Source organism: Petromyzon marinus, chromosome 4 (genome assembly GCF_048934315.1).
Source record: "Petromyzon marinus isolate PM22_M1 ecotype Great Lakes invasive population chromosome 4, UKy_Petmar_22M1.pri1.0, whole genome shotgun sequence".
Classification (NCBI taxonomy): Eukaryota; Metazoa; Chordata; class Hyperoartia; order Petromyzontiformes; family Petromyzontidae; genus Petromyzon; species Petromyzon marinus.
In genome coordinates, this window is record NC_133670.1 from 15347304 (window position 1) to 15369364 (window position 22061).

General features: G+C 39.9%; 1 protein-coding gene and 1 pseudogene across 3 annotated transcripts in view; one reads left to right on the forward strand and one right to left on the reverse strand.

Moving 5' to 3' along the window:
• The window catches only part of LOC116938640 (acid-sensing ion channel 1-like), a 276037-nt gene that overhangs the window by 126378 nt on the left and 127598 nt on the right, over positions 1-22061 (reverse strand). The gene's annotated exons all lie outside the window — the stretch shown is intronic.
• Positions 9835-10309, forward strand: LOC116938865 (large ribosomal subunit protein uL23 pseudogene; annotated as a pseudogene).

Genomic DNA, 22061 nt, shown 5'->3' on the forward strand with positions numbered 1-22061 from the left:
GTTCGCTCTTGTGACTAATTAGCCACTACACTGATTGTGATTAGGTTATCCGTGACCTTAGTAAAACGGTTGTATATATCATGATAGACAAGTGGGTCTTATATTCTACAAATCTGTTTTGTCTCCATTTATTCACAGAGGAATGATAGAGATATCACTGAATAATTGAGGTACTTAATTTATATGAATCACATTTTGTAAAAATAAAAGTTTAAAAATTTTGATCCATAAGTTACTTGAGCTTCTTGAACGATGTCTACTTTAATTCCTTCTGCTCCAGGAGCTTTATCTCCATTACAGTTTGTGCTGGACAGTGTTTGCCTCTTCCGGTGTGCAATGAAAAACACCCTTCTCACCTGAAACATAATTTTCTTTTCTGGGTATTGTAATTTTGGTCTTATATAATTCTGCCACTATTTTTTTATGACTGTTTCCATGGATGTTGTCACAGTTACATCTAGCTCTTAGCCTCTTTTTTTGCTACTTCGTGTTATTACATATTTAATAACTTTTGTATGGCGCTTTCCTCTAAATTGTGTTCTCATTCTTTTCCTTAAGGATTTACAGATTTATGTATATTCTCTCATTTGACCTTTAAATCCCTTTTGGTATTTTTCTCTTTTTGTCAACGTGCATATTGTAGTTTCAGTCGTTTCTTCTGTTTTTATTTAATTTTGCCCCCTCACTGTCAGTGCACTGGCCATTAAAATCAATGTTAGCTATTTAATACTTTTTAACGGTGACATTCATTTTAACATTTCCCATCTCGAAAGATGTTATGATTCTGCTTAGATTCAATATAATATTACTTGTGTCACGCACTAGATTTTGACGTCATGTTTTTGCCCGTGATTAGATTTATCCACTGTTCGGCAATATTGAAGTGTAATAAAAACCTATCGATCAGTGGATATTGCCTTCAATAGCGAATTGATTGGAAATATGCACTGAAAACTTGGAGCATAACCTGAAATGTATGCAAAGCATGGAGAGATGCATGCTGGGAACTGCACTGAAAGACAGGGAAAAGATAGCATGAATAACAGAGAAAACACAAATTAACTGATGTCATGTTGGCTTAATAAAGGGAGGTGGGTGTGGACAGGAGGAATTGCAAATGGACAATACTGCTGATGAGACGGCAGCTAAAGAAGATAAAATGCCATGTGCAGGAGCTAGATGGATTGTTACATTTACATGAAGGATGGAATAGATGTGGGAAGGCCTTCATCCAGCGATGGATAGAACAAGGCTGCTGATGATATTTGTGTAATAAGTTACTTTAAAACAATTTAATGAAATTATGCTTTAATGGTGAAATAATTATATAATCTGGTTACATAAGAAATCAATGAAAGACTGCAGGCAAAATTTGGATTTGAAGTAGCGTTTGATAGTTTTTAATATAAAAGTATGTATCTGTTTGTCCTGCACATTGCAGCAAAAACTGGTGAAATTCCTGCGGTCATCAGTAAGGAAAGCGTTAATGCTTGTTATCACTACCAGAGTAGAATATAAACAACCGTGATAGGGACATGTCTCATTTGAGAAAGTAATTGCCTCTCAGAGGACCTGGTGTTCAAAAAACGCATTTGTATTTTCACACTGCCAGGGTCCACCACTCATTAGCAGAGTGAGGGCCTGACCCTCACTTACTCCTAAAATTGTTACATAAATAATATAGTACAAACATTGGCTTTTCGCTGTGATAAATGTTCGTAATATTGTACAACCTATGACTGCTTTCAGTCTGTGTCCGAGGTAATTAACTTCCCTCCAGGGTTACAAAACATTATTATCTTTCCATTTCTTTAAGTACCATTATGTGATGAAAACATAAAGTCGTAGGGCCATCTGCCAAGGTATATAAATAATTTCACCACAATATTAATAAATGATTGCATTTCAGTCTACAATAAGACAGTATTTAAAAAAATGTACGTATGTTGTGATTTATACTAATACATTTCTGTTGTATATACTGTATATACAGTTTGTGACATTCACTTAAAAATTTTAAAAGGTAAATACGTTAATTCAAGTAGACTAGACGTACGATTTTTGAATAAGTGTTTATTGAAGCTCTTCTCTAACAAATATGACACGAAGCAAGTTATTGCGAGAGCAACTCCCACTACGTTATTGCTGGTCATAATATAACTCTATATCGGTCCACCCTACGGAGGAAACGTGCTGATTTTGTGGTTTGAACCATAATATCTGAATGTTTTTGCTACCACTGCAATAAAGTGATTACCCATAAAGCAAGATGTACAGTATAGCATCTCCTTCACACCGCACACCTTTCTCCAGTGACACCGCTGCAATTCTAGGAAATGCATATGCCCCGAAGCTTCACTCACACCAAATCAGTGAATCTGCTGCAGTATAAATGTCAATTCACTATTGGTTTAAGGGCATCTCTCCACCATGTAGGGAGTGGGAGTTATTTGAGCACGCTGGTGAGTGTGGGTTGACAAAGGCAGCGAGCATATATGTGGGGAGCATAGCAGTAGAGCACAATCATGGATGTTTTCTGCACTGCCCGCACAGTATCTCCATTAAGTTTATTGTGCATGGCTCATAATGGTTGTTAGATTTTAAGCTTCAATTTTTTTTTATCTGAGTTGAACCAGCCGTATTCATGTCTATTAGTAACATTCAAATTGTGGTCACTGAACAACCTCAAGTCTCTTCAACTGCTGAATACTAAAAGAGGATCTCAGCCAGTCTGAACAACCACAGAGAAGCATTCAAGTAATCATTTATTGTTTGTAATCCCGTGAAAATTGCTGATAATTTATATATACAGGTTGTATATTTGAATAATCACATTTAAAAGTACACTTTACACTCTTACCCGAATATAAAAAATGTATTGTTTAATTATGGGTTTATATGTAGAGAAACAAGATAAATATATATATAATTCAAGAGTCAAATGCTTTCCAAGACATTTTCACCTATTTGTAATGAGGCTTGATACATTTTTCCATAAACCATTTTATAAACACATCTCCAGCACATTTTCCCCCCATACCGCTGAGCTGGAGATAATTTATTTTCTCAATGGATCAGGGGAAAAGAGCCCAGTCCCAGATTTAGACAGTCTAAGTGACTTGACAATCATTCTGTAGCATCTGTAATTTGAATGAATTAGTTTTACGAACAGCAATAGTTTAGGCACAGATTACCAGGGCTTTTGAGCGAGGCCAATTCGAGGAATGTGTGAGTGACTGGGTACGTCAAAAATTATCACCGTGAAACAGTGTACACGGGGCCATTGACATGCACGTGTTCATCCTCACTGAGAACACGACCCATTTTGGTGAGCAAATTACCCTGAAGTAAACATTACAGCTGTTTGGAATTGAATTTTAGTGACTTGGGGGAACTGCATGACTCTTCACGAGGAGTAAAGCCAGACCACACTGGCCTAAATTACACAGCCAATAAAAAATAGGATTTGAAGGAGCTTTTCTTAGGAAGTATGGCACAAATATTATTTGTGCCGTTACCCATGCGACACACGTGTTGTAAGGTATAAGATCGGTCACCAATGTCAGATAGGTGTTGTTAAATCTACTACAGGTTTGTAATTTCTTATTACCACACCTTTATTTGACACAGCAAGAAATAGTATGCACTTGCCTTGTATGTGATAGGTGTTCATAATATAATTCTTCCTATTCTTAGCTCTTTCGGTAAAGTCACGTTGAAGGAAAACAATAAAATAATAACATATATATAGAACAAAAATATATAAACTTTATTGTTTTATTTATATATTTTTTATTATTTTATTGTTTTCCTTCAACGTGACTTTACCGAAAGAGCTAAGAATATGAATTACTGCAGTCACGAAAGCTTTACATCAAATAATATAATTCTTCCTTTAAAATATTAGTTTACAGTATTGTTTATGTTAACAAGACACACAGTATAACATGTTACAATATGAAATATAGCTGCATGAATGCAGTTTGACTTTAAAACGACACGTGTATGCAGTGAAACACACCTTCTCTAGCTGTGCTTGAATTTGTAGTTTATGGATTTAGTCAGTGGCTTGCGGGAAGCAGGAAGGGTTAAAGGGCTCAGGGGTGGTTTGCCAAGTTGTTCAGTTAGGTCCCTCGTGTGCCTGTCCGTGCACGAATGTGTCTGAGTGTCAATGCATGTGAGCAAGCATGACTTTGTGTGTGACAGCCTGCATCTGTGCCTGATTGCTAGAGATAGCAATGGATCCACAACATTTAAGTCTGAAAAATAAGCCGTAGGTTTGCGCAGACAAAAACAACAACAATCAATCAAGAAAACGTCTTTCGGTCGCCCATTGTACCTCTGGGATAATCTGTGCCCATGTGGCATGATAAATCAAGTGTAATGCTAGGGAATTCTCACTGTGCATTTCTCTAATTGCATGTCAAATATCATTTGCTTGGCTCGACTGCTGGCAACAAGCACATTGTTGCCAGATTTTTTTTCACGCGTGGCTTGGTCATTGACCAACACAGCCAGTGTGCATCAAAGTGGGATACCAACACCACGTTTTCCCTACTCGTGACCTTTCCTTTGCTAATTCCAACAACATTTTCTGTTGATAAATGTATATTTTAAATATACAAGTATTTTTGATCGACAAAAAAGTTTAATTAGGATGGTGGCTACACTGATTTTGAATGAGTCCAATGGAAGAAAGAAAAACACGTTTTACCATAAAACGAGTACCAACATGTTTTTATCAACTATTACATGAAATGGCTTTATAAAATAGAAAGGAACACATTTTTCATTGATATTTTATCTCCTTTAACAATGTAGCCTGATCAAGAGGTCACCTTTCCAACGTCAACACATGAATATGTATTTGACATACACTTCATGACTACAGATAACTATATTGACGAACCATTGTGCTTTCTCAGATATTTTTTTTATACCATTTTAAATAGTCAATCTATGTGTACGTTTAAAAATCTCAATCTAGCAGATAGCTGTCATTTAATAGTTCCAAGCAAGTATGAAGGTCCTTGGCCAAATCACCTGGAATGTGCCTGACTTCATGATTTCCCAGAATAAAAGTAAGGCTGAGTCTGGATAGTCATTGCATGAGCGACCACCATTAATAAAAACAGGCCGCTGTGGCTGAGGCTATGGCTGAATCCAGAAAAATGTATTGTTGTACTGAACTATGTTATCACCAACGCTGACCACTGTGTTAAAGTATGGTCAAATATCCCCACAACTCGCACGGCATGGGATAGCCCTCACCCAGCAGTTTATTGACAAGGAGGGCTTTATATGAATGCATTAAGACGTATTTTTTTTTTATTGCGTCTATGGTACGTATGTATACTCTTTGGTTCTATTCGGTAAAGTCACGTAGGTAAAAAATAAAACAACAAAAATCACGACGTTTCGGCCACAACACAAGTGGCCTTCATCAGGTGAAGGGACCGGACTGTCCAGAGGACAGCGTTGGAGTGAACACAGCCAAGCCCAGGTCGCGTCCTTTAAGCTGTGTGGGAGGAAACAAAAAACGCCTTGACAAAGGAATTAGCATAAAATGATGTAGCATGAAATTATATACTGGACCGGCACGGGGGGGGGGGGGAGTTTACATAATGTTAGTGTGAAGGGAAATAAGCTGCTGTGAAAGTTTGGGATACCACTACTTGAATAAATATACTGCACAATTGAAAAATAGTTGAATGTTTGGTATGATTTAGAACATCTTTCCAATGATTGCTTAATTTGAAACCATGCTCTCGGTTGAAATTGTGTCTGTGTTTGTAAATCTGAAATGCCTCGTGGACAAATCTCTGATAAAAACCCGTGGGTTTGCAGCTTAAAGGACGTGACCTGGGCTTGGCTGTCTTCACTCCAACGCTGTCCTCTGGACAGTCCGGTCCCTTCACCTGTTGTGGCCGAAACGTCGTGATTTTTGTTGTTTTATTTTTTACCTACGTGACTTTACCGAATAGAACCAAAGAGTATGGATCCTTGCAGTCACGAAAGCTTCAAATCTGGTACGTATGTATTGAGCGTTTGAGCAATTGTGTACATTCGTTTGCTTCTGAGAAGAGTGCAAGTGCATGCAGCAGCGTGTACTCTCGAATTCGACTGAATATTTATGTATGTACGTCCCCGTGTGTGTTTTTGTGCATGAATGTGTCTGTACATGTATTTGACTGAAACTGCTTGTGTATGTTCCATGTGATGGCTATTGTAACTGCATGTGTGCTTATACAGGCCTCCAATACTATATTTGTTGTACAATGTATTTATCATTTTGCATCTACTCCAGGCAAATGCCAGTCAGCTAGTTGTACATTCATGTTTGCAACCAAGATATGCCAAATTTCACCCGGTATTTACCCATGACACGAAAATACAATAGCTTACTGAAACTATTATGGTTGGATATATATTTTTAGTCCGCTTAAAATTGACGTAATAAAATTAATTACCTCACTATTATTATCTTTTGATGCAGTTTAATGTCTGGTAATGGTGAGTGCATATAATAAGCAGGCATTGAAATTGCCATGCAATGGAATGTTAAGCAGAAGCCATAACATTCATATTTTTTCTGTAAAGAAGCCAATGCTCCATGCACTTAAAGTAGAGTTAACTTAAATACAATATTTAACCCAAATCATACATTATTTTGTAAGCACACTGAACATCTAAATAAATAATCATTTTTATTATCTCAGTGTGCACATATTTCCTATCTCTGTAACTTATCAGAATAAAACGAATATATATTATATTGCAGTATCTACAGTCCTGCTGCATCCATAGAATATAAAAAAGAGCTACAATAATTCGCCAATTAAAAAAAAACTCACAAATCATCCTGATAAAAAAAACTGATTTACATGAATGTAACCCAATGTAATGCCATCAGCGAATAGTGTCGAGTAATTACCAAAAACAAATTTTAATCAACTGGGAATGTTCTGTCAACTCAGTCCGTTTGAATTTTATCAAAGAAATGCACAATTATTATGAAAACGTTAATAATTTAAACTCTATCCAAAGCACTTTGGGACTTCAATTTCTCCTTTGAAAATTAAGCAATGCTGTATACTTTTAATGTTTTCCATAAACTCAATTATTCACGAATTATTGGGGAAGTTAATATTGGGTGATATAGATTGTTAGGATGCCAGGTCCGTGGCATTACTTATTTGTTTTCACCTCCAGCCATCTATACATGATGAGCATCGTGCCTATAATATACTGAGAATGAAACAAGCATGGCATTACAACACCAGTCATGTTGTTCTGGGGTAAGACAGATAGTGCACGGATATCATTTATGGATTTAACTTTTTGAAATAATGGCAACGGAAAACGTGATTCGTATCTCGAGTAGACACCGGAGCAAATCACAATAAACGCAACCTTCGTCAATAAAAGCATGTACACACTACGAGCGTGTATGTTGCATAGGAAACCAATTTCATCATAACTATCGATGACTTTGCTCGCAATGGGACGTTTTATTGCAGTAGACTTCACCTTAACTTGGACGATGATGATAATGTTTACTAGCAGCTGTACAGTACATATATAACTTGGTGAGAATGTTCCATTGGATTCCAAACTGTGTATGCACCGGCTGAGAAGGTAAACACACTGAACACATTATACGAATAGAAGAGTTATAAAATGTAATGTGTAGTCTTTGTCCAATGTCCCTTGATAATACCCACAAGCGCAGGATCACTGCGAAGCTCACAGACGGTGTTTATACACAGCTGCTCGCATCAAGCATAATGCGTAGGACATCACAGTGGGGGCAAAACTGCCAGGGTGTCTGCAGGTGTAAAACTGCAAGTACAAATTATCACCAAATGGAATATTGCACATACCACCGACTGGGCTGGTCTGCATCCCTATTAAAGGATGTTAATAATTACAGTCATGTTAATTATGGGGTAGATTGTACTGTACACCGTGGAATCTCAGGATAAAAATATATTTTAGCGGTGCATTATACATTTTTTTTTTAAACAATAATACACAATTTGCCAATGATTTATGGAGAAAAGTCTCAAGATTCGTTTTTTTTTTCATGGGGGCCCTATATTGGGATGTTGGGCCAACACCATCAATGCGTGACTTGACGTGGGGAGGAAACCTGAGAAAATCCACGCAGAGGAAGGGGGTGATGCCCAGCATTACCATCTCCTGTACACCACGTGCTACCCCATGCTCACACCTACTGCCAAGCCTTGCCGGTCACCCATTCAAGTACAGATGTAAAACCTCCTTGCGTGATCTGACAGGATTGCGCATTTTTGTGGTGATTTGATCATAAACCAGATGACAATTATGGCATTTAAAATTTTGTATCATAAAGACGATAAAACATCGATGGAATGCAAATAAAGCATCTCAAAAGCATGATTAAATAAAATAAAAATGTATTCAGAGTAGAAAAGTGTGTGGGGAGGGAGACTTTACTCGTTATTTTTAAATCTACAATTGAAAATGAATTCCTTCTACAATTTTAACAACCCCCACTGTGAAGGTCAGATACAGAGGCAGAGACCAGAGAGAAAGACAACAGAAATATGCATAGACAGGGGAAAAGACAGGGTGGCATAGGGAGACAAAGGGACTTGCTAGCGAATTGCAACAAAACCATAAAAAATACTATTTTAATTTTTAATTCGTATTCACAATATGAGCAAAGCATAAAAAGTGCTATGCGGTGTGCCCCTACTCTAAACAAATGGGTTACAGTATTTGCTTCATAACATGGCATTATGGTCCCAGCTGTCTGAGAGGACATCACCACCTGTCCTTGGCAATCCTGAGACTGCAAGTCCTGCTTTGGTGGTGCTGTAGTTTATATGGCCCTCGTGACAGTCAACAGTGACTTTCAACCTCAACATAATTTGGGCAGTACATCCTGTTAATCACAAAGACAATTGGTTATCATCGACCAATTTTTACTACATTTTGAATGCTATGCAATTTACGATTGTTTTCTAGCACAATCTCAAAGTGAATCAAACTTTTAATGGATTCGTTTTTGTATTATCAGCAGGAAGTAAATTTACAAATGTTCCTTCTTGGGTTGCTACATTTTAACCAAGCACATTGAGATCACATGACAGGACTAACAACTCCTATCATTTTTCATTGCTGGAGGGGTTGCCGCCTCCCCCCCCCACCTGAAAATTCTGGCTCCGCCATTGTCTGCGTGAAAAAACATGGCTACACTAAACATACCATCATGTATGACCGAGATATTCCTGACTTGTAAAATGATCTACGAAGAAACCGTCACAGTTCAAACATGTTAATTGCTTGCTGATTTATTCAACTTCCCAGTACTCAGTTATATTTCTGTGGCACATTCGGAATACACCACTCTTTTAATGATTTCCTCGTGCAGCAAGGGAGTAAAGTGTGGTTTTGTGAAAGTTCTTACGTGCTGTGCAGTACATCGATGCATGTGTGTACACCAGCATGCGATGACAGAATTGGGCCTGTCGGGAGCTGGCAGGGTGATTGATTAACCGCACTTTTACACCAGTCACATGGTTAATGGCGACTCGGTTGAAGATTGCTGTGTGTGACACACGTGCTGTTGCATTTTACAGATTAACCACAATAAATGTGTTCGCCCTCAATTTGGAGCACCTGCCCACGTCCTTCATTTCGAGTGTGCAACATATAATGGCGAGCCTGGCAGGATAGTTTCCCAGAGTTCACTGATGGGGATCAACTCTTCCAACGAGACGGACCAAGAAATTGTACGGGCACCATATGTAAAGACAGTCGTGCAAGGATCTGAACGGTCTTCACATCATGGTGCCCAAGCCCCGCAAGGAAGCAGCGGCCGCGGCTCCGGCCAAGCCCGAGGGGGTCAAAGGCAAGGGGCATCCTGAGGGCCGCAAGGCCCGCGGGGCCGAGGGCCGCAAGGCCCGCGGGGCCGAGGCGCGGCCCAAGGGCGAGGCGAGGGCCAAGGCACTGAAGGCCAAGAAGTCCGTGCTGCTCAGGGTGCACGCGGTGCGCCACCGCAAGGTGCACACCTTCCCAACGTTCTCCAAAGCCTTACATGCTGTGGCTGCAGCGGCAACCCAAGTACCCGCGCAAGAGCGCGCCCACGCGCAACAAGATGGACCACTACGCCATCATCAAGTTCCCGCTGACGACTGAGGTGGCGATGAAGAAGATCGAGGACAACACGCCGGTGTTCAGCACAGACGTGCGCACCAACAAGAACCAGACCAAGCTGGCAGTGAAGAAGCCCTATAACATGGGTGATCAAGACAAAATATAAGCTGTGGTCATATGCTTGTTAAGTTGTTGAAGATATTTTTTTGTTAGTGTTGTGTTTAATATGTTAAGAAGGCGTTATTGCTTAAGATGAAAAAAAATGGTGAGGAAAAGGTTTCAAGTATGTTGGTAGGCCGATACGTAAGTACCAAAGAACTCAATTCCACAGGGCATTGACAAGCTCTAAAGGATTTTATCTTAACAGGTACTGGGAAAAGAATCCTAACTATTTCTGGTCAGTAAAATGTGAAGCATGGTTTATTATTACCAGAGTGTCTGGTAATTCTAAAAGCATAATCCAATGCTTGGGCTCCCGTCTCTTCGTGCACAAAGAGTTGGAGCTCACCCAAAAAAGAGAGCTTATGGAGTGGCATTATCTTGGAAGGGATACGATCCCTAGAGAAATTGTTTTCACGATTTCATAAACTCCTTTCATGACCAGTTTAAGGAAAAAGACTGCAAAAGGTTGCAAGGGGGAAAATGGAGTGTCGAATCGACACTCATTCTGTGGGGGAGAGTGTGGCACATTAGGAATGGACAACTCTTTTAATTATTTCCTCGTGCAACAAGGGAGTAAAGTGTGGTTTTGTGAAAGTCCTTATGTGCTGTGCAATACATCAATGCACGTGTGTACACCAGCATGCGATAACTGAGTTGGGCCTGTAGGGGGCTGGCAGGGTTATTGATGAACCGCACTTGTACACCAGTCACATGGTTAATGGTTACTCGGTTGAAGATTGCTGTGTGTGACACACGTACTGTTGCATCTTACAGATTAACCACAATAAATGTGTTTGCCCTCGATTTGGAGCACCTGCCCATGTCCTTCATTTCGAGTGTGCAACATTTCTGTTACGCGTTTACGGTAATTATATTTCCCAGGGTGTTATGAATTAAAAGTATAAATTTAAGTAAAAAAAACTCAACTACTTCCCATGTAAAACGCTCCAACTTTGTTTTTGCTTTACAACACAAGAGTGAAAATACAACATATTATGGGGTTGTCACATATGAGGGGTGGGGGGGGGCACCAGGGGGTTGGGAGATGGGAATGTTGGAGGTACATCGCTCAGCGACGGAGTACTTCTGCTGGTATCTAAATATTCTTGAAGTAAATGGAAAGATACTCCTCCACTAAACACCGTATTGAATGTGCTTTTGAACATTCGGCCAAAAAATGATACTGCATTCAGGTTAAAACAGTTTCTGAATAGTTTATTTTAAAAATCTTGCATTAAATGTTAGTGTCTGTTCGACGGCCTTCAAGTTCACGTAAATCTACTGGTATGGAATATGACTCCTTACAACATGCAACCTGCCACATTCTTAAATAATCCACAAGACATTTCAAAAGGTTATGGATCACTGAGAAAACCACGTATTTCAAAACAACATTTATTCAAAGGCAAATATATTTAAGGAGTATACATCACACCCGAATTTTTAAGCGGTTTGTAAACTGTGGATGTGTGCCGCTGCACAGTATATCTTATGGTAAAAAAATGCAGCTTAACTTGTGATGACAGCCAGCACCTCATATACCATCCTATAGCCAATGGCAAAATAATATCACACCCCGTTTGAGTCAACCTCAATTTAACCAATTTCACCACATGAATGTAGTATTTGTACAAAACAATATAGTAAACTGTGAATAGCGATATAAAAAAGATGTGCCCTGTAAATAATTAAATTAGATTCTTAATTTTGGAGCAATTAAATGTACAAATTAAGTCAATTAAAATGAAACCACTTATTTGGTGATACTATGTTGGCAGTGATGCACAAATAACGAAAATAGTGCCCATGAGCTGCACTCTCTGTGGCTGTAAAGAACGTCCTTCGCCCAAAACATCACGTGTAATACTTTACAGCATACGTTTTCTTTATAAGGCAGTGTTATTGACGCATGTGAGTTTTTATTTTACCAAAATGGTAAGCTTATATAACCTTAAATATATTCATTGTTATTCCTTAAAAGTGTAACTTCACTAGACGCCTAATTTTGTAAACAAACAAAAATCCCAAGCACCTTTGAAATGGTAATTTCTCCATAATTACAATAGATAGGAAGGTGCCTTAGTCAGCAATCGAGATGGAAATGTACATAAGCACTACGCTTTAAATGGATGAACTGCCTTACCGTGTGAGCTTGATATAATTCCGATTAATCTCCACCTCCCCTCCTATCCAAGGGCAATTGTCAGTCAGTCAGTTTATTTCAGGTAGGGCTCACTGAGCTAACAAAGCTCTTTTTCAGTGACGATGGGTCATTGTCTTAATGGGGTGAAGAAGCACGCGGGGTCGATGGGCTATGACTTTGTCTCGTATAGCCTGCAGGCACGTGAGGCGCACCACTTCTCAATGGCCGACGAAGTATATGTTTTCATCACTGCAAGCATCTCAGCTGTGTGTCCATTTCGAAAATGTGACCTGACATCGATATGTTTAGTGGGAGGAAAACAGGCACAGGCATTGCAATATTGCACTAATGGTGAGCCCTATTTTTTTTACGGCATTGGTTAATGTTTGAATAATGTTAATCACACAATGAAGAGGTTCCCCATCTCTGCTTTAAGATCTGAGGAGCTATACTGGACAGGGCTACCCCCACTGGTTCGATTATAATCAGTGAAAGGTGAAACATAATGTGCTCCCTTATTCAACAAGTACTGCCCTGAATGGTAATGTGCTGTATTGTGAAGCAGCACCCATAACTTGACAGATCCCAACAGCCTCCAGCAGCTCTGGATGCACTAGCCATAACTTTGGCTGGGGAGGTGAAGGAGCAGGTGGTGCTAATAATCACCGAGACATTTTATGAGCATGCTGGATTTTTTTTTCAACCACTGACTATATACTTCTGTATTTGACTATTGCCACGCTCGACAGATACATCTGGTGCTCCAGCATTATAACGACAACAAAGATCCACCTCTACAAAGTGTACATCCTCCCCGTACTGCTGTATGGCTCAGGGACGTGGTCAATGACAGCGTGGCTACGGAGGAAAACAGTGGTGTCTGCATCCACTTCAGTGAGCACATCACCAACGCTGAGGTTCATCGTTGAACAGCATCGACTGTGGTTTGTGCGGGTGAATGCCTCGGGCTGATCGCACCAGAGCCCCGCATCATCAACAGCCTATCGTGAGACTGGAGCTGACCTCTGGGCAGACCACAATTGACGTGGACGCGCACTGTTGAGACTGACTTCAAACATCACCGTCTTGGACTGTGCTCAGCGTGGTGGTGTGCTCAGGATAGGGTCATCTAGAGGCATCTTGTTGGGACCACTGCACTTTGGCCAAGGCCAAGCGACTGAAGATGATGATGATTAAGATGATACGTAAAACACGCATACTCCTCTTCAGAATCAAACCTTGCTGAACGGAAGACAAAAATGGGGGAAATTAATTCGGACGTAAAAATTAATTGAGGTGAGGAGAAATGAGCACATTCCATATATGCCAATAGTAACGTTATCTATTGCAGAGGGTGACATGACAGCAATTATGGAGGTGTGGATTTCTTAGCGTTTCTGTGAATCAAATATGGCATTTTAGAATTCAATCGTAATAAATATATATTATTATTATTTTATTGTTCCCCTTCAACGTGACTTTACCGAAAGAACCAAGAATATGAATCACTGCAGTCACGAAAGCTTTAAATCAAAATTTCTGAGTTGTTTAGTTAATATTAAAGCTCTCAAACCACTACAACATTAATGTATTGTATACGTAGGCCCCAACAGTAAATCATGCCGATATAGCATTCCGAATGTTTGAAGAAATTAACCAACTTGTAAATGGGCAAAACACACAACACCATCACGTTGGGAGACTTCAATGCATCGTGAGGGGTAAGGAGCAGAGGTAGGAAGATTGGTAATTATTACATCAGAGACAGGAAAAACAGAGGAAAACATATATTAGAGTTCACAGCCAACAGGGATATGAAGGTTACCACTCATGGTGCTGGAAGGATTAGCAGAAGGCTCAAGAGGATGTGGCAGATGGTGCAAAATAAGTTAAACATACATACATAGACTAGGAAAGCGCATTTGATTCATTTGAAACCGAAGCAGTCATCCAAGCTCTCATTAACGAAGGTCCTAATCAGAGATACAAGATCAAAACCATATAAAATATTTAACAGCTACAATTATATTGTGTGTAACAAATGAGTAGAGGAGTCAGGAAACAATATACAAGGCTGCTCATAGAATAATTAGAAGATATGTTCCCGAAAATTTGAGTGAATAAATCAAATCATACATTAAAATGGAGAAAATATTCACCATCTGACATTTGCTAATAACACTAAAACAAATAATAAACATGAACGATAAAAAATGGTTGAATAATAGAAAAAAAGCTGCAAAGTTGAGCTCAAGATAAAGAGCAAAAAAGTCACATCTTAAAGTTTGTACAAATTAAAACAGCCATTTGAGGACACAACTGAAAAACAACAGCCTAAAATGTATACCTTGGGCAATTAATGAAGGCAGACAGGGATCAAAGTTATGAAGTAAAGAGGGGTGCTTTAGAAAAAACAATTTTATCATAAATATAACAGAGCAATGTGCTGCAGGAGAACGTTTTCAATCAGTGCAATATCATCCACTGTGACACGGATCAGAAACACGGACTCTAAAATAACGTAACTACAGTTGAAAAGTATGCTGTGGTGCATTCTGGCAGCTACACTGATAAACATTAGTCATGAAACACATTGAGGCATCAAATATAGTTTTGAGTAAAGTAAGGGGGATTGGGAAGTACACATCGCAAGAAAGGATGATGGTTGATGGATGAGACTGGTGATGGAATGGCAGCCAAAGGATGAAACATTCCCAAGCCCAAGAGTATGAATAGTCCAATCAAGGTAGAGTTTACAGATGTGTTAGAACTCAACCATGTGCCATTGCAGGAGCACTCAATGTTGAGTGATGTATCCAGAGATATGAGATTTGGCAAGTAGGATTGCTGTTAGATCACATCCGACTATGGGAGATGCACATTTATTCCCATGAAAGTCTGCACTCAGTGAATAACTAAATCTAGCAGTGGTCCCACTACCCTTTCATGTCTGTCATTCACATGCCCTTTACCCCTGCATATTATCATGGCCACTCCACTCTTTAACTATATATTCAAATCACTAAAATCCATCCTCCCCTTCAGTGCACCTAACTTGGGACGCTTGCTTTAATTTTAAAAGAAAATCTGCTGTCATTGATCGCTTTCATTTGGATCAATCAAATGTCCCCCTAGTTTCTGTCCATAGGGGGGTGGTTGAAATTGGTTTCACCAGCCCTGGTTCATAAGTGGTTGGGGATCTCACCAAAGGCTCCCACTTGAAGCGTCTCCAACGGTGAAGCCACTCGTGAAATCAATGACATTTGAAAATACTTCTCAAAGAGTATAAATAGCAATGTATAATTAATAGTTACAAAGCACTTTTAATTTCTAGAAAAAGTTGTAAAATCAATGCAAGACTTCAGACTCACTGTGTGCAAATTATATAAATGGTTAATACTACATGTTTAAATCTTGACTTAAAACTTTTGTGACTGCAGGAGTTCATATTCTTTGGGTCTTTCGGTCAAGTTACATAGGACAATTTTTTTTCTTACAAAAAACTACGACGTTTCGATCGCAACACAAGCAACCGTCATCAGGAGACCTGTGAAGGATGTGATCCCTGACATGCAATACCCCGGCGTCTACAAACTAAGCTGTGTCTGCGGCAGTAGTTATATTGGGGAAACTAAGCGACATGTCTCGGGCCGTGTTCGTAAACATAAGGCAGATCTGAAACACGGTGAACCAATACCTCGGACGTGGCTGATCATTGTTTTAATGCGATGGGCTCACATGAAATTGATTTCTCCAAGATGGAGGTACTCTGCAAATCCACTGGCTATCAACAAAGATTTGTTCATGAAGCCATCCAGATATATAGACACAGACACAATTTCAACCGAGAAGATGAGTACAAACTGAGCAATAATTGGAAGGACGTCATTAACCAGTTTAAATCATAACTGGCTGTGATGTTTCCATCCTACCTTCCGATGTTAGTAGTTATATTCGACTCTCTCGTTTTACATTAACAGGTTAAATGTCTCACACACAGCCGCCGTTGCTCGTGTCCTCGAAGTGGCGGTGGCTCTACGATCTTACATTGACATGCTAATCTCTCACAATACAATGGCCACCTCCACGCCGTCGTCGTGAAGGTAGCTCTCCGATCATACATTAACATGCTAATTTCTCACATTAACATAAATAGCCCCGCCCACTTCGTTTATGACCCTTGGGCTACACCCATTTCAAACCTTTAAAACAGCCTGCCTCAGCAGCTTTCCCGCTCTTTTTTTCTCCTGATGACGATTGCTTGTGTTGCGATCGAAACATCGTAGTTTTTTGTAAAACAAAAAAATGTTCTACGTGACTTTACCGAAAGACCCAAAGAATACTACATGTTTATTTAATAAACTGTAGCTGGGTTAAATACGGAGGAAAAATATCACATTAATTTTGTTCGTAAATCCATTTTTTTATGCACATGTAGAAGTATTCACTGTGAAAGTAATTTGATATTTGCTTATAACAGCATATGTTAGTGCAATGCCCCAACATGCATTTAATCAGAAAAGTCAATTATTTTTACAGCGTTTAAAAATGGCTCAATTTTGTAGCACTGCATATGTTGTATAAAATATTTACTTTGTCAACATTTTTTTAAATACAGCAAAATATTCCCACTGACACATTTGCCCTCCCAATTTTTTTAAAGATTGATTATACAGGCGAATCGCCTCATTATGTTCCCAAAAACTGGTGACCATTCCCGTTTGTCATTCGGTAAGATGACTAACGTAGCTCGTTTATCCTTTAAACAAGTACTCACTCAAGACATATTCTGAGAATTCCTCTCCCCATTTTCTTTAATAAGGTTTTTTTAGGACCTACGTTAAAACTAATATCTCATTCACATCACCACCATTTTTGCTATTACATATGATTAACTTTGTCTACTCGGCCACACTATCAGGCACATCTCACAAATGCATCATGTATCCACCATTCGACTCATGTAACATGTGTGTGCAACTCAACTAAACTTTGAATGGTACAGGCCACCTTGCAGTGATCTATACCCAATGACATGCGGATATGGACTCATCCAGCCCTTTTTGAAGTGATATCACCGCTGGCTGCTATCAGTCTCCTATGACTCGGAAATCCCATAGGTGGCAACTTGTAATGGAGAACTTCACAGCTATCAACGCCCTTGACTCTGAATGTCCTCCTACAGCTCTTGAATACCTATGATCAGACAATCCACAGGGGAGGTGGGAGGGAACTGGAGTGGCGGTGACATGTATGCGTTTTTTTTACATTAGTCCTAAAAATACCTTTCTTCCCAGTGTCACCGCCACCCTCACCATTCCATATGATTAACCTTTGCCAGAGATGAAACTGAGGAGGTGGGAACCCACGTTGATCAATTACACAGCGGCGGAGAGAACACCCCTACCAAAAAGCGACATCAGCGGAGGCCAACGTGTCCAGCCTATAGTGCCGGATAAAGTAACCCAGGGTACTCTCTGTGGCCAATTGACCAATGGCCATCATTGGAGGTCCATTGTCACCATCACTATCGGTTACGTGAGGGTGCATTTTTCTCGAGCACCACCGACCTGAGTCACGATAACACATGGTAATCCATCTCTTCAACCAAGCAGCTGGCAGATCCACTGAGAGCTATCGGATATGCCTTTCTGAAGGAAAGTTATTGCAAAGCAGGGTGTACAGGCCTTGTGAGGGAATCCCACCTTTCCAGCGAAAGTCTAACCACACACCGAGGCACGTAAAATATTCTCTGTGCTTTCAGATGCGCTTCTGTGGCCGTCTGGAATGCTCTTCCTTCCGATATTAGGAAGCCACTGAAGCTATGCACTTTTAAATCTAGATTGAAAGATTATTTATTTTTGGAACTGCTTTTTCTGTTAAGTTCGTTGTCCTTCCTCTGCACCTCTGATTAACGTGGTTGGCTACGTATGGTGCAAATAAAATTTCAACAAAAGTGCACACAACCAACACAAACTCTGAATAACAACAAACACGGCCGTGCCGCAATGGCAACGACACGGCATGTTGTCGCCAAGACCATGGTGAAGAATTGTGCAACGAGCTTCGTTAAACCCGACACTGACACCCAGTGTATAATTACAATTGTGTAACATGTATTGAATTGCAATCACAGTGTCATTGTAATTTCAGCTGACAATGCTCCCGCAATTGTAATTATAATTCATCCGAGGTCAGCTGACACCAGTCATCAACACCAGTCATCGCACGTGAGGGTTTATGGTTGAGTCGCGCACACTGGTTGATCATGTGTGTTGTGTGAATGTCCGTGAATGGATGCATAGGGTAAGTGTGAAAACAAAATTGGTGATGATTTATTTTGTAAGATATGACTTGTAGTTTTTTTTGGAAAAGACAGAATTCATCAAATGGAATGTTGAGTGGCAAATAGAATGGTGAGTGGGAAGAAATGTACCTTTTCCAACACAATATGCTAATTTAGGATAATCTCCAGTGTGAATGTACATTTTAATGACGGAAAATGTACTAAATGTGCCCATATCATATGCATGCACATTAATGTTTACAGAAACCATGCATGCAAGGACAGAACATACCAGCTTGGCTTTGACCTCTGAATCTCTCTGCAGATAATGTGATTATTGCAGCTTATTCCCAAGAGTCACAGCACCATCACACAGGGCTGCATATGAATGCACAATCCTGCACAATTATTTTGTTCTTCCATTTGGGATGTAGAGCCATGCCTCAGACACCTGTTTTTCACAGATAGTCCATTTGTAGTCAGTAGCAACTACGACTAGCAATCAACCACTGAAAGTCCATTCTTTACCACCTAGTCTCAAGCACCTCTTCCTTGCTGATTCGTGGGGCTCGAGTTTGTTTGCAAATCTTACTCATGAGACTGAAATTTCCTTGTGGAATGGTTATAGCTGCACTCCACACAAAACCACACAGCCGATCAGTGGCCAGGGCAGTGGTCATGGGATTCATCAGCATGCTTACCCTGCCAATGGCCTGAGGCAACCAATTAGGCATCGTCCGTGTGAGACCTTCTCTGTACTTCGCTTAAGCAAAGAATTGTCACACTCAGCCAAAGTTGGCTTGGATGAATCATGAAGAGGAAGACAATGATAATGATAAAGTTGGAACTCATAGTGGTCTAATGATAAATTAGTATGGTAAATTAAGATTATGGTCATAATAAATTATGATGATAATCGGTGAAGATGATGATTCTGATAAATGCTTTTAAGTAAAGATGATGGTAATAACGCATGACGATAATAGGTGAAGATAATGGTAATGATAAATGATGATAAATGAAGACGATCCTGTGACAGTCCACCAATCTTTACCACTAAAGCACCACCATACCAGGTACTAATTGAAGGCACAAGCAACATAAGCAGCAGCAATAACAGAAATAGCAATATCATTATCACAAATAACATTATCAGCATCTTCTCCATCTTGATCATGATTGTCATATTCATGCATGCATGCGTGTGTCTTTGTCTTTGCACTTCCATTCTTCAAAGTTTAGAGCACCATGCCTCTTACACCTGCCATTCATAAATAGTCTGGAATGCTTTAGGGGCAGTCACATAATCACTTTAAGATGTTTTCTTGTTCATGTTTTTGTTTGTTGCGGTTGCACCCAATTCAAGAGCCGAATGGCTCACAGGGCTATACCAAATAAATGAACTATGAACTAAATGAACTATGATTTGCTGAAAGCGATGGGAGGGCACGGTGACCCTTTCAAAAGGTTTTTAGTCAAAAACTTGCTCTAAACATTACATCGAAAAGTAGGGGGAGAAAGCTTTACAACGTAGTTATCAAATATCCACAAGGATTTTTGTAGAATGGGCCATAATGCCATCTCAGCTCCCAGAAAAAGCCATGCCCCCAAAGTATTCATATTTAGATTTGTACACGATGCAAATTTTACTCACCACCGTTGGCCCTGCCCTAACCCCACCTACTTTGGGCAATTCTACAATCGTAGCATTCAAATTGGTTGAATTCATGCTTTTATACAGCCACACGTAAGTTGTAATTTGTGTAAATTGGCCACTGTTGGGTGGAATGAAGGCCATTTTTCAAGCAAAAAGACCATCGTTGCACCAACATGTGGCGGAATGCTGAGGAAAATAACCACATCAATCAGGTACTGTAGGTCTGAATTGTGATTTGCCTCCCTTACTTGTTATACAGTTGAAACAGGTACCTTCAATACAACTATTAATTTAAGTAGAGTGTTTGTAATTTGTATATATTTGTAGTATGCATTCTCCTTACCACCATGTGAAGACAGATAAGGGTTCCAGTCCTTTTATTTTACCTTCCTAACCACACAGAGCTTCCTTCTTCATCCACAGCTCTCTCTCCCCCGTCACTCTTTCCGACATCCCTCCCTTATCCACATGGCCCCTTCTACTATTTCCTCCCCTCATCCCTGTCTCCTCATTCCCAGCCATCAATCTTTCTTCACACCACGGACCATATCTCCTCGTCTCCAGCAACCAATCCCCCTTCTTCATACCTTGGAATTACTCCTGGTCAACTAGTTGCATGGATTAACATCAGCATGTAAGGGGTAAGGAATGCCAATGTTGTGGGGACTGTTACGGGGAACTATTACACATTTATAGAATCACAATTCAACATTCTAGCTGAGACAATACCTTAATTTCAGTTTAAAAAGCACAATGTCATTTGATGAACCACACTTAAATGATGTATGTGTAGTGACTGACTTGGAGACGTAATTTCTTGGAGGCAATTATTTAATTAAACACCGAGCACACTTTGTACACTTTATACAATACACCCTACACTGTTATCCACTCTCTGTCTCTCGCTTGTACGCAACTCTACACTGGTTACTAGCCTACACACAACGCTAGCCGTCTGACACTGACGGCGCTGAACCGAGACAGCCAATAACGTCTAGCAGCACAATTATCAAGTGGAGACGACAGTGACGATGGCGACGATCTTCAACAGCAATGACGACGACAGGGATCCCACTCCAAACGACAGCCCCGAGCTGCGGCTCGGGGTCCCTTTTATCCTGTTAGCGTGGCCCCGCTCCGCCCTGGCCACGCCCCCCTTCTGGAACCTACTAGCGGGCTCTCGACGTGTCCCTTCCGTAACGTTTACCCTAGATCCCTCTCGGGTCTATCACGTGGCCTGCTGTCAGTCAGGGCTGCTGCTACAAGCTGCAGATCCCCTTCCCTGCCAGCAGCCAGCGCTATGCTGCTTAGTGACTAATTCTATGTCACTACGTATGCACCACATATGTGTGCACATCGTACGTGGCTTTTGATTATTCATATTGAGCTATCCTGACATTTAAGTGTATATTTCAAATATATTTCATTTTTTAAGTGACAAACATTACTAATTGGCTTTGTTGTGTGGTGGCGAGTTTAACGACACATTTAAATGTATGCAATCTAACCCAAAACAACTCGATTATGGATAATATTGGTTGTGAAAGCCTACATGTTAAACTGACATTTCATGAATAATACAAATTATACGTAATACTAAACAACAATATATTTGAACATGATTGCACTTTTTCTTTGCTGTAATATGTAACATTTGTGTTTATAATACT